Here is a 10482-nt window from a genome sequence, read left to right as displayed (position 1 = left end):
CAATTGACGTGGTCAGACAAGTTACATTGGACCATGGTCTAACTATGGTCCGTCCCAGGAATCTGTGAAGTAAGTTTGCGCATGTGGGCGGAGTCTATCTGTGCCGGAGTATATTGTTGGCAGGATCAGCTCGAGGCCGCTAAGGGGCAAGAGGGCAAGATGCTCGTGGTAGCAGATAGTATTAACAGAAAGTGTGTTCAGATTTCTTATTGTCTACAGATTCCCTGCCTGCAAGCTCGCTTCGTTCAAGCAATGTCTCCCCCAGAGTGGTCATTGGTTCTAGTCCTCCCACATACCACATACGCAGAGGTCTTGTTTCACCAGCGAATAGGGATTATAAAGAATGGACACTTCGCGTCGGTACCTTTGATGTATCCGGACTGATTTCAATGACCTTCAAGCCAGCTAAAGCGTGAGATTCTGCTTTTTCCCTGGAGTTGGCTCTGACATCACACCAGCTAGCAGTCGACACAGCGGAAATATAACACATATAATTAATACATCTAGATACATTATGTACTCAAATAAAATAAATTGGATCCATAAAATAATAAATCCGTCATTAACTGTAATGTCTAGACTCTAGAGTTCCTTTATAATGAGAGTTGAGACGTTGACCTCAACAACAATTAAAATATATAATGATTTGATAGCGCTGAAAATGGAAAAACAAAACTCTTACAAGAAGTAAAACCATATACCTATATTATATTATATACAAATATTAAACGAATTCGATACTTAATTTTATAATGCATTATATTATTTTATAATATAATTTATGATATCTGAAATGTAAAATATTATTATTACAACTAGTTTGTCACTGAGAAATAAGGAAAAGCTGTTAGCTTGAATTTATTTGAAGCAAAGCATTACTGGATTATGCAATAAGGTAGGCGATGTTTGGATCCTGTGTCTCAACTCTATTCTCAATTATTATCTTAGCGTATGCTCGATTACACTAACCTCTAGCGCTTGAAAGTGGAACTGTACGCTGGCGCACAGAGAAACAAAACACAGGAAAATTGCTCAGTGTCCATTCTTCATAATCCCTATTCGCTGGTTTCACCTTTATACTCTACAGATTCCTGGGACAGAACATAGTAATAACATTAGCATTGAACTATGGCTCATAATGTTGCTAGGGTGGGCATTTTAAATTCTGTCATTTATGACTTTACTACGAATCCCGGGACGGGCGCCCATACTATATGACGGGTAAAAACGTATTCTAAGTCAAAATACGTCATGAATTACACATTTCGAGTGTTTTAGATCTGTGGCTCTATGCTAGCGTGCTGGGCTTATAGGGCCAGGAGACCCGGGTTGAAATGTCGGTTGATCCATCCTGAATTTGTAATATATAACTTAACTTATGCAGGCAAGCCCGTGGTCCAGGTGACACAAGGGTTTTATCAGGGTACTCCGGTTGTCCTGTGACATCCTAGCAATTCTCTACGGGGTGAAAAGTAATTAAACCGACAAATTCCGGAAGGTTGTATGGGATTTCCTTTATTGCTTGAGTCTGTTATAAAACATTTATACACCAAAATCACTGTAAAAGATGTTCAAAAACATTTACACACCAAAATCACTGCCAAAGATGTTCAAATATACCTCCATTGGCCTGTACACAAAGATTACATCGGCGGGACATGGATTGTCTAACGCGGCGAAAGACTTCAGAATTGACGTTTATTTCTCCTGTTGCAGCAAATATCCGAGGCACCAGATCGGTTTAATAAAGCACTTCACTAGGTCAAATCGTACAACAAAATGTGAATTTATAGAGACGTCATGAACTGAAGAACGCATACGCCTTCTGCCGGTTTAAAAAGGCCTCTGAGGAAAATATGACATTAGAGAAAACCGTTTTTTATGTCCCATACAACCTCCCGGAGTTTGTTGGTTTAATTACTTTTCACTCTGTATAATCATCATTCATTTTTTTTACTAATGGTGCGTACTTGATTGTTCGTCATGCACTCATCTGATGACACTTATGTACTGTCCTACTGTCGAGATTACTCGGCGTTATAGGCTTTGACGATAACAACTTTTGTCAGGTTTACTATGCTGCCATCTAGTTGTTACATAAGGAGTCACGTCATAACTCTCATTTGAATTGCATTAGCGACTGTACTGCCATCTCGTGTTCGTTTACGGCGGACAGGTGGCGATCCTGGCGGTTGTTCTCTTCAAAGTGCAACCGATTTTAACATAGGAATGAGCAATCTATATGTGATCTGGAATACTGTACACAAATGTACCTATAGAGTCGTTGCCCAAGGTGCGCCATAAGAGGCTGGTCTTCGGTACACTCGCGATGAGATTAGATGATGATGGAGAATTGTGCGGATGTCATAGGGGAATAGGAACTCTCGGAGAAAACGCCTGTGTTACCTGGACCACGGGCTTGTGCAATATAAGTTATATCGGGCGAAGAACGGAGAGTTACGGCCCCTGCCATTGGGCGAGAAAAGCGTATTTTAGATACATAGAAAAATATTGGGAACTTGTTTATGCGTTCAGGAAGACTGGAGTACAGTATTTCTAAATGCTATTTGTATGGACAAGAAAGAAAAGAAGAAATATGAGTGGTCTGAACGAGTGCTCGATCGAACATTTATAAGGGGAATAATATGAGATAAAAAAATACTATTGGGTAAATTCCTGTGGTTGATGATGTCGATGATGAATATGACGATGACAGTAACGAAGATAACTATGGCGATGACGAAATTGTTCTCTTTTTAAAATTTATGATTTAGGAACTGGAAACACATTTCGTTGCTTCAAAAATTCGTGGTTTATAAACTTTCCTCTAAATAGGACAAAGAAATAAAAAAACGTCAATAACGACCGTTTCTTTCATTTTCTTCCAAAAGGAGAGACATCAATTCCCCTATTTGTAATATGACTTGGACGAATGTGATTTTGAATAATTCATTTGACACATTTTCAAGTTAAATTAGAAATGTCAGTTACTAGGTAGGTAAAAGGTGCAATACATAAGTAGCTGCAATTTTTGTAACATCATTTATTCTTTTTATTGCCGGCTTATTTGGCGGTTTCTGTTCTATTCGTTTTATGGAGTTAAAAGGAAAAGTGTTTCTTGTTATATTTTTCAGTCCTTGTCTTCCTTTGTATATAATCTACATTCAAAAAGTAGATAAATTAATGAGTTTTACAGCCTCTGGTGAATTCCAAAGAAGATAAAAATGTAGAAATTTTCATTTTGTGTAATGTACATTTCCTTTTATGTTGCAACAACTTTATATTAAGTTCCTCCGTGCTAATTAACAAATATATTTTTTAGCCTGGTAGAAATAAGGCCTTCTCTTCCCATCTACCAGGGGATCACAACTAGTACAACATGAAATGTAGTCATTAGCGCTGAAATAAATTTCTTGTAGAGTTGCAATGCCGTTATGTTTCATCATTCTGTGAATGTATCACTAGATCTGTTAGGAATGACAACGATACTGCACGTTATGGCTTATATTTAGAACAATTTTGGCAGGGATGCAAACCCGGAATACTGTTAAACTCAGCAGAGTGCTTACATCCATGGTACACTTTTGAGCTTTGATAGGGAGTGGACATCAAAACGGTATAGGGCCTTCATAGGATGCTTACACTAAGGACATACTGTCTATATTTAAGACATTGCGTATCTGCAGAACACACTGTTGATATTCGACAGGGCATGTACATCCAGGACATATTGTTCTTACGTGCATTGAGAACACATCGTTGATCACTTTGAGTCTTTGACGTTCTGCGTACATCCAAAATATACTGCCGGTCTTTGAAATGTTGCGCATATTCAAAATACATACATTATTGATCTCATTGAAAGCTAGGAGACACCGTTGATATTTGACAGATTCCATATAACAGAGGCTTAAGCCTGGTTAACAATAAATCGGAAACGATAACCGTAACGGGAACGAGAACGTAAAAATTGTTAAAATTATATATTTAAATATGAGCATTCACCATTAACGAGAAGCTTGCCGGAGCCCGGGAACGAAAACGTGAAGTTGTTAAAGTTTCAACTTTGTCATTCTCGTTTCCTATCACAGCCTACTAGATTCATTATATTGCCATGAAAAGGTTTTGATCGTCGTATATTTTGTAGCAAGGAGGCCATGACATAATTTCTTCTTCATGCATCGTTTCTAACTAACTTGGAAATTCAGTAGAATCACTTTCAATATATGCTAACGTGTATGATGTGATGTGCGAATTGAATTCTTAAATATTCTGTGTCGTAAATTCTGAAGTTGGTTAACCTGTGTTTAGGTGGCTGGTTTGTTCTCATGAGTGAACGTCATTGGTCAGTTACACACACATATAATATCACTTTGCGTAATATCGACTTTACATATCGTTATTGACATACATATCAATATACATAGCCGTTTCCATTCTCGGTTTATTGTGAATCAAACACATCCTCAAACTTACTTGCAGTTTTCACCTGTTGTAATTGCCGCTATATGGCATCATTTATAGTGGTGTAAGAATCTCCGTGTTATCTAGCATCTTTAAGATATTGGCTAGCATCTTCTTCAGAATTGGAATTCATACTCGATTTTCTCAATAAAGTAGCAAATATTTTTTTAAATTCATACAGACTGTGTCTACTGAACGGAATCTACACAATTTTTTGTAGTTGATAATAATATTCGTGATGGCGATAAATATGGAACATCTGAGTGGTTTATAATCTGGGATTACGTATGTGACTTTTTCATACCAACTAAATAATTTCATAGAGATTTACTGAGCTATAAAGATAGAAAATCATGACGTTTTCATAACAAACACATGCGCCTACGGATGATGGACACGAAAATATGTTTAACTCATTTTGTGAAAAAAGTGGACTCACGACCTTTTCGTAATAACTGATTCAATTATATACAACTCGTAACGGATCAATATGGGTGCTATTCATAGACATTTCGCAGCACGCGCTACGAGTGTACTAAGCTAGCCCCGGCTATCCACTGGTTACTAGTACAGAATTCAAATCATATCCTATCGCTAACACTGGTTTATGAATACGAAAAACGCTGATCATCCACCGGAAGCCCGCGCTAAAAATGTCTATGAATACGGCCCTAAAAGTCTACATGCAACGACCCATCACGGATCCGACCATCGAAAAGCAGAGGTAAGCTAAGCAAAAAATAATCGTTACTTGAAAGTTGCACATATCCAGGGCATATTATAGATCTTTTTCGATTTTGCATGTACAGGATCATTTCTTATATTTTACAGAGTTCTCTAGTCGTCCTTGACAGTTGTGCACATCTGACATTTGTCAGGATATGCATATTTAGGACATTTTGTAATTTATTATTTGGGAATGGACATTGAACTTCGAACATTACAGTAATTTTATTTGTTGCTAATTATATTATTTTAAGTTAATAAATATTACAGCCAGAAGGGAGGGAAATTTCAGATATACAAGTCTAATGAAAATCTGCCCGTTTCCGTCTCTTTTAGAGTGAAACGCAGCCACAATCTGTATTAGATATACACTTCCTCTTCCCAACCATATTATTCCTTAGCTCAAGGAAACATTGCCCCCTTGGTTCAATCGTACTTGTTTAGATAAATTATAGACTTTTCTTACTTAATGTGTTATACTCGTAGCAGACTTTATTCTCTCTTCAGAATCTTACCTCTTACAAAATTCTTGGAATTTATTGAAATAGACTATGCATCCCAAAGGTGTCATTTATGTTGGCCCATTAACAAGAATTTCTTTGAAACTTCAATTTTCAATTTTCTTGTAATTTCTCTTCTTAACTCTATCCACTTTCTGCTCCCGTCTTCATTGCCCCATTCTTGTCGTCATTTTGATTCCTAGTTTCCTTCAACACTTACATTACTCCTTCTTATTTTACTGCCCTAATTATTGCTATAATTTTTTCTCACTTTTCTCATCGTTTGCCTTGTTATTCTTCCTCTTACTCCTCACTTAATTTCTTCTAGCTTTTAAACTTCTCTTTTATGTCATCATCTTTCTTCCTTGTCCCCTGTTTCCCGTTCTTTTATTTCTTAATTTACATCCTAGCTACTTGTTCTTTTCAATCAACTCATTTTTGTCCTCCTATTTCTCAGTCTTGTCCTACTGTTTCTCATTCTCCTTATTCCTGTAACTGTATTTATCATTCGTATCCTCATTGCTGTACTCCTTATTCGTATGTTATCTCACTCTTCGCTGTTTTTTTGTGTTCTTAACATCTCAATATTACTTTCATCCTTCTAAAATTTCAGCTCATCACCACTCCTCCTCCTTCTCTTTTTCGTTCTTCTCATTTTCTTACAATCCTTATTTCTCTCCTTATTCTCTACTGCGAGACCTTTCTTCTCATTTTCCTGCTTTTTATTTTATCTTTCTTACTCCTACATTTCCCATTCCTCATGTTCTACTCATTCCTTTCTCTTTTCTTTCCTCTCATTTTTTCTTTCCCATTCCTCTCCCAATTTTGTTCGGCATTTCTTGCCCTTATCATTCTTTCTTCTCATTCTTTCTTTTTCATTTCCCTCCCAATTTTGCTCCTCATTTCTTCTCCTTTTCATCCCTTCTTTCAATTTTTCTTCCTCATTATTCTTCCGGTTTTGATTCTCACTCCTTTCCCTTTTCATTTCATTTCATTTCATTTTTCTCTTTATTATTTTCCTCCCAATTTTGCTTCTTATTCCTTCCCCTTCTGACTCCCTCTTCTCATTTTTCTTTCTCATTCTTCTCCCAGTTTTATTCTCACTCTTTCCTTTCCACCTCATTTTTCTCTTTCTTATTCTCGTCCCAGTTTCGCTTCTTATTCCTTCCCCTTTTCTTTCCACATTTTTCTTTCTCGTTCTCGTCCTAGTTTTGCTTCTCATTCCTTCCCCTTTCCACCTCATTTTTTTCTTTCTCGTTCTCATCCCAGTTTTGCTTCTCATTCCTTTCTCTTTCTTTTCACCTCATTTTTTTCTTTCTCGTTCTCATCCCAGTTTTGCTTCTCATTCCTTCCCCTTTTCTTTCCACCTCAGTTTTCTCTTTCTCATTCTAGTCCCAGTTTTGCTTCTCATTTCTTCCCCTTTTCAGCTCATTTTTCTCTTTCTCGACCTCGTCCCAGTTTTGCTTCTCATTCCTTCTCCTTTTTCGCTTCATTTTTTCTCTTTCTTGTTCTCGTCCTAGTTTTGCTCTTCACTCTTTCCCCTTTTCTTTCCACCTCCTTTTTCTCCTTCTCGTTCTCATCACAGTTTTGCTTCTCATTCCTTGTCCCTTTTCTTTCCACCTCATTTTTCTCTTTCTCGTTTTCCTCCCTGTTTTGCTTTTCATTCCTTCATCTTATCTTTTCATTTTGTCTCTCTCATTCTCGTCCCAGTTTTCTTCTCATTTTTTTCTTCTGGTTTTCCTCCCAATTTTTCTCCTCATTCCGTTCCCTTTTCATACCTTACTCTCGTTGTTTTTTTGGTTCTCATTCTCCTCCCACATTTTCTCGTTGTCTCATAATTATTCTTCCTCCATCATTATTTTACTCTTCCTTCATTTTTTTCCTTCAACGCTTTAGCTTTCCTGTACTTCTAAACTTCCTCGACTCTCACTTATTCTTCCCTTTCTCATCATGTTAATACTCGTTTCGGAGGGTCATTAGGCTTACGTAAGAATTACGTGTACACCAGATCTTTCCTTGTCGGAATAATGGTCGTCAACACTATTATTCCGATCATGTTCGTTGCTTACTGGGCACGAAGCAGGATTGAAGGCGTTTGCATTATGAATTTCAGACACGATGTGCAGAAAACTGCTATCAAAGTGCAATATGTTACAAGCTGATTTTAAAGAAGCTTTATGTAAACCTGAGTGCATGGTTGTGTGGAGCATCAGCAGTCGAAATCCGTAGCGGTTTTCATACAATATTGCATACGTGATGTAAAATCCCTTTAATATCTCACCTACATACAGCACCTGCAGTAAATGTACCTCGCAACTAAAATGGCATTTTATTATTAAAGTGTATAAGAAGCCATGTTCTACATAAATATTCACCTTAAAACTATGTTGCAAATGTTCATCTACAAGCAAAATGCTCTTCGTAATCTATTTGTAAATCACACACTGATTACATGAACTAAAAAGAGCACTGAGCAATAAATTGCCACTGAGTGTCGCAATGTGAATACATGTCCAGATTCAACGAGTTGTAATTTTTGCATTTTATTATAAGCAGTTTTGTTCGAGTTATTTGAAGAAAAGTAATTTATAATGGTATTTATTTGCTGCGTCACCTGTTCCTTTTGTGTTCCGCAATTATGTCGTCAAAATTAATATATTCTGCATTTCAGAAATTTATAATGGTGAATACAAATAGTAAATGAGCCAGACTCGAATTGGAACAACTTCTTCGTGTTCTGAAATTAGTGCTGCTACACCGTCAACTTACAGCGTACCAGTCCCTTAAGGGGTTTAGATACAGCTTACAGCAGTAAAACTTTTGGAAATATTTAACATTTTTTTCCTCCATTACTGTATCTTGTACAACAATGAAAATTGGTATGTGTAAAACACTGTCCTTCTGCTATATGAAAAAAATATTTTTATTAATTAAAATAATTATTTATATGCATATTTTTTTAAATTCAAAATGGTGTCAATTTACTGTGCGGTGATGAAGCGTTTCCCTCATAACTCATAAACTTGTTAAATTTTCATGTTCTCTCTCTTTCATTTTATTGCTGAAATTCATGTTCACAATATCATGCTCTTTCAACTACATTCCTTAATAAATAACATTTTTTCATTTTGTTTTAGAAGAAAATGCTGATATTTCACCATTTTTTAAAATGAATTCATGTTTATTAGACAATCTATCAAAGACAGAGAAATGATTGTAGATATGACATGCATAAATACACATAAAAATTTAATTACAGAATGTTGGATAGTTTTTGGGTTGTGTGGGAAAGGCTTCATCTCTGCACAGTGAACCGAATTTTGAAGCAAAAAATATAAATAATGTTTTTTAAATCGTAAATTTTTTTTTCATATAGCAGAAGGACAATGTTTTACACTTATTAATTTTCATTATTATGCAAAATACAATAATGGAGGAAAAAATGTTGAATATTTCCAAAATGTTACTGCTGTGAGCTGTACCTAGCCCCTTAAGGGTGTTGTAAGCTGACATACGCTCTCCACGATTGGCGCGACTTTAATCTTTCTATAACCACTGGCTCTCACATAGTGTCTACCTTTCTCTATAAAGTGTAAAACCCTTCGGCATATTATCTCTCTCTAACCTCTAACCTAAACCCCTAGAGTCCACTAGTGTTGAATGTCGCCAGACATTACCAACCGTGTCTAAAAGCAGAAAACGAACTCTAATGAAGGTAAAAGATTCCCAGAGCTTCTGCAATGAGATATATTTCGGCCTCTTGACGAAGCCATTTTGGTTTTTGTTACGTTTATTGGGAGTTTACTCTTAAACTTTCAACTTTCATTACGTCTTCTTATCGACTCCTCAACCATTTTAATATTGCACCTCTTGAATTCTCGAATGTCATTTTAGTATTAAATGCAGGAATCTACTCAAGCTCTTTCCACCCTCTCGGAGACTTGAGACTCTTTAACTGAAAAATAAAATTTATACAATACTATATTTCAATTTCATATGACTTTTCTGTAAATAAAATAAATTCTGTTATGTAGGTTTTCAGGTAGTTTCTTTCAGATCCTGATTCATGAGGATTTACCGTCACTTCGGAGCTTATTTCCGAAGACATTCTGAGCAAGAAACTCGTATAAATATGTGTTCTAATCTCAATATTTTCAGTTACACTAATTTGAAGTTGTTGGTAAAATACCTTTTTCTTTAGTTTCAAGGGTAAAAAATAGTACAAATAGGGAATGAACTATTCAGAAGTGTCATTTCTTTAATTATCTAGTATTCTGAAGCTAAAAAGTGTTGTTAATTGTTTTCTACAGATTTTGTTTTTTTAATTTTTAACTAAAAATGGCATCATTCTTACGCACTTATCACAAAAATTGTTACAAATCATATGACTTCAGGAACTTGTTTATTTACAGTTTAATTATGCATCCTAATGTACAGTCTTAAAGAACACTGTTCTACAAAAACAAATTAAATTCATTTTTCTGGATATAACATTCTTGATTAACATGGAAATTTACCTCCTGAATTCAAATCTGTAATTAGTTTCTCTGTGTCACGTATAGTTTTCAAGTTATATGCAATTTCATTTTTTTTTTTTTTTTATAATTTTCGTTTCCACGCAATGCATTTATGTAGGCAAAAAATGTAACTATTAATATTTTAGTCACTTACAAAATTATTTACAAACATTTTATGCACTATAAAACAAAAAATATATACAAGCCTTAATATAATAATTATGTTACATGGAAAAATGTATTTAAGGTTAGAAAATATGAACAAAATACACTTT

Source organism: Periplaneta americana, chromosome 8 (assembly GCF_040183065.1).
Source record: "Periplaneta americana isolate PAMFEO1 chromosome 8, P.americana_PAMFEO1_priV1, whole genome shotgun sequence".
NCBI lineage: Eukaryota > Metazoa > Arthropoda > Insecta > Blattodea > Blattidae > Periplaneta > Periplaneta americana.
The sequence above is the reverse complement of the archived record's forward strand: the minus strand, read 5'-3'. Positions refer to the sequence as shown.